The sequence below is a fragment of the Propithecus coquereli genome, unplaced genomic scaffold (assembly GCF_000956105.1).
Source record: "Propithecus coquereli isolate 6110/MARCELLA unplaced genomic scaffold, Pcoq_1.0 Scaffold8, whole genome shotgun sequence".
Lineage (NCBI taxonomy): Eukaryota > Metazoa > Chordata > Mammalia > Primates > Indriidae > Propithecus > Propithecus coquereli.
In genome coordinates this window covers 9313659-9318298 of record NW_012154173.1, presented here as the reverse complement: position 1 = coordinate 9318298, position 4640 = coordinate 9313659, and positions in this window count along the sequence as shown.

The window sequence follows — 4640 nt, the reverse complement described above, 5'->3', positions numbered from 1 at the left end:
AATTTTGCTGAGTCCCATTTATCAATTCTTTTACAATTTGTGTCATAGTTAAGAAATCTTTGCCAAACCCAGACCCGATTTTCTCTTGTTTTCTTTAATTAGCTTATAAAATTTGCTCTTAACTTCGGTCTATGATTCATTTTAGGTTAATTTTATATAATTGTAAGTTTTTTGTTTTTTTTTTTTTTGGCATACAGTTTTCCACATGCTCTAGTGACATCTGTGGGATATTCCTTCCCACTAGAAGTGCTTTGGCATCTTTTGTTGAAGATCAATTGACTGCGTTTCTGGACTCTCTATTCTGTTCCATTACATCTCTTCATCTTAATACTGTATAATTCACACCATCATTTGTCCAGATTATTGAAAAACCCTCTTGAGTTTTTTCTTCTCCATCCAGTTGTGATCCTTCCAGTGCCCTCTCTGAACTACAGCCAAAGGTAATTTTTCTGAAGTGTAAGACTGATTCCATTGGTCCCTCTGCCCCCAAGATCAAGTCAAAACTTTATAATCTGGTCTTTCATGATCTAGTTTGAGTTTTCCCTCTTGACTATTTTCTTTTTAACCACTCCTTCATTCAAATTCAATGCTCCCAACACTGTTCTCTCACCCCTGGGCCTTTGCACTGTGTACTTTGTCTCCGATGCCCTCAACTTCATGCTGCCACCTTTGCCTGGCAAATATCCTGCAGTTGAGCATTTCTGCTAGAGTTCTCTCCTGGACTCCCTTAGTATGGAGTGTTTCTGCCTTGATGCTCACCCAGCACTCCCGATTACCCCACCATACCATGGTGTCAAACTTATCTCAATTAACCATTTGCCTTCCCTGCCTGATCACAGTGCGCTTGGGCCCAGGATGCACTCAATATTTTAATGAGTATAAAAACAAACAAGGCAGGTTCTCCTTCTTCAGAAAATCCCAAATTGTGCCAGGCAAACTACATCAGATTGTATCACTCCCCCAAACTCCTCTACTACTTCCAAGGTTTGTTTACATTGTTTCTGCTAGTTCTTAATCATGGGGTCTTATTTCCTAGAATGTGGTAACTTTGTGTACTAGTCACTGTGTTGAAATAAATGCTTGTAAGAATAATTTCAGGCCTGGCAAGGAAATATATTGCTCCAGAGATTTCATAGCTACTTCTTCCCAATTGATAAACACCCTGAAGACAAGAGCAACTCTTGGGTGCTTGACTCATCTCTTTGCTAGTGAAAACTGAAGAACCAAATAACCTCAATCTTACCCTTACTCACAAGGACCTACATTTGGCTCCTGGCTTTCGTCCCAAATTACCCTGCTCCCTCTGTACCAGCCACACTGTCCTTCCTGCTGATCTTCAGACAAGCTCCTGTCCCAGGGATTTTGTACTTGTGAACTTTGCTCTTGCCTGGAACCCATCTACAAAGTTTACAATTTCCGAGCCATGATACTACTTTTTGCAGATAACTCGTTTCTGTTACAATAAAAAACTGTTTATCTGCATCTCTTAGGGCTCTAATTCCCTACTTACTATCTTATCACATAGGCCCTTTGAGGATATATCCCTTATCTGCCATCCTTCTTGGCATATGAGAGGTACTCAATAATTATCTGCTTAATGTTGGCTTTTAACCTTTATGCTAATGTCAAGTATCATACGGCTCCTCAGATGTACTTAGCTTAAAACAACTGTTTTCTTAATTTGTGATAAGCAATTTGCCTCAGACAGATATGAGAAGCATCTATAAGGAAGGCAAAACCAATGAAGAATAATTAATGATTTATTTAAAAGTAATTTTCTCAAACTCTCTAGGACAGGAAGGGTAAGGTGCTTCTGCTATGACATTTCACAGATGGTGGTCCAGATGTATGTTTCAAAATAGTTAGCACCCAAGTAAGTTTCTTTGAATAAGCTAGAATAAAAATACACATATAGTCAAGTTAATTCAACACACATTTGTTCAAAGTCTATATGCCAGCTACTGTGTGCTATGCGCTGGGGACACAAACACAACTGCAATGCTGTCCCTATTGTTAGAGAGGTCAGGACAGATGACTGGTACCAGGTGGGGAGGGAAGAAAGGACAAGGATGATAACCTTTTAACTACATTTGAACTGGACCTTTCAGGCAGAAAAGCAGATCATGAACATTCTATGACACGGAAGAAAAGTACAATGCAGGCTTGTATTGCTACTACTTATAAAACAAGGTTTGTGAATGGCTGAAGAGAAGTCTGGGAATGCTACAGCCAGGTAGTGAAAGGTCATAATGTCAAAGGACTGGAGAGAAAAGAGAAATTTCAGAGATATTTTAAAGATAGACTCAACAGGACTTGAAAAATTCGAGGAAGAGGACTAGTAAAGTGTGTCAGGTTCATTTTTTTAGACAACTAGGTTGGATAGGAATGCCATTAAATTGACAGGACAAGTAAGAGAAACATGCTTTTATTGGAGTGCGGAGATAAAGTTTTTCAATGTGGAGTTTGGTATCTGCAGGATACAGCCATCCGTGTCAGGCCTTGCCTGATAATATATATTTACTACACACATCAATTCCCGAAGGCCAGGTACAGACATGAGAAGATATTATCTACCTTGGTTTATTTCAACTTTCCTTATTAAAATATTTCCATGCTCTATACGGAACTGTAAAGGGCACATAAGCACTCCCACTTATGTATTTTGCATGATCAGGCAAACATTAAAAGTCAATCTCATAAGCAACAACAAAAAAAAATCAAGAGGGGCTCCCAACAGGACAGATAAAGAACCACTGTGGCTTTGGGCTTTATTACCCAAGTACACAAACCCCTTAACTCTGTCATTTGACCCTTCAGTTTAGCCCATGTTTAATTTTGTTATAGATTACATTAGAGTGAAAAGTGCTAAGGAATACAGGGAGGACTTACACAGAATCACTTACCCACAGCTGCTTAAAATAGTGAAGGAAAGTCACACCTACTATGGGAGGTAGAGATTATTTTAAGAATTATAATAAAGGGAAAGGTCACCATCAAAGCACAAAGCAAGATGGATCTTGCATTTATCTAACCCACTAATATAGCTGTTTAGGTCTGCAGACACGGTTTGTTGAGATATGATAGTTTTTACGGTAGTATGGCTACCCCAGTGAGGACTAAGGTGCTCCTGGGGCAAGCAGATCCCCTGTGGAAAAGAAAACTTAGAATTATCAGCAGAGCATATTTAATTTCTTCCTCCCAGGAATAACAGATGCACAGATATCCCCTTCTTCTGGTTATTTCCTTTTCTCCTCTCGCAGCTTAAAGAGTCACTCATTTAAGTCAATTAGTTGATTTGTTTGTATACTCAGGAAAGCATCCTTATTAATATAAAGTATATCCTTATTAATCGTACAATTTGAAGTTCAGCAACATCAGACTCATGATAACTCTAAGCAAGGGCCCAGGTCTCAGTTTCCATCTTCTCTGAAAATGCCTCGTCTTCAATCAGGACTTATTAAAATATAAAGAACCACTAAAATAAACTAGCTATAGTATTAAGTAAAGATGATCTGTCAAATAAATAGTGGTTTTAGTGACTATCTTCATTCTGCTGCACTCATTTTGGAAATGGACATGTTACTGTTTCCATAATTCTTTAAAGTTCACAGTATTTTGTAAAGAGGAACTACTATACAAATAAAGTTTCGCGTTATACACTACAAAGAGGTCTAGAATCTATCCAATTTAGTATTCAAGTCTACAGGAAAAAAATGAAATGACAACTGCTTTATTATTAAAAGTTGCTGAATTCCATAAAGCACACAAAGTAATCTGCATTCAACTAACAAAAGTTTGATACATGTATTTAAAAATATATAACATAGATTTGTCTGTTTTAACATTTATATTCTATTTAAAAAGTAGTAAATTTACATATTTTGCAACTTGAATTTATAAAATATATACATCCACCCTATTCAAATCCTCAAGCATGAGCTTCCATTCCTATTAATAAAATGCACAATCAATATTTCTGAATACTGAGAAAAATGGTACCAACTAAAATGAACAAATACATCTTGACCTGAACATGCACTTAATTTTTCATTACTAATGAACCCAATAATCCCTTTGAATAATTATTTTACTTGGAGCCTGACAATTTGCATTTATATAAACAATCTGTGGTTAACTATGAGACTTATATTTCACAGTACCTGACAAAATCTACCAAATTCCTAACTAGTCTCATTTCAGGCTTTAAAAAAGAGACAGGATTATTCAATGTTCCCATAAACCAGGAAATCTGACAACCAATGTCACATTTAAGTTAAAGCCCAATAAGTTTTGAAATCACGCTTTTGCGTTCAAGAAAACAGCTTAGAATTATTGTAGAAAAAGAAAACAGAACTGGATGTCTCCTCTTCTCAGTCAACATATAAAACTGGAGTACTTGGGCTGGGTGCAGTGGCTCACACCTGTAATCCTAGCACTCTGGGAGGTCAAGGCGGGCGGATCATTTGAGCTCAGGAGTTCGAGACCAGCCTGAGCAAGAGCGAGACCCCGTCTCTACTAAAAATAGAAAGAAATTGGCCAAACAACTAAAAACAGAAAAAATTAGCCAGGCATGGTGGCTCGTGCCCGTAGTCCCAGCTAGTAGGGAGGCTGAGGCAGGAGGATCGCTTGAGCCCAGGAGT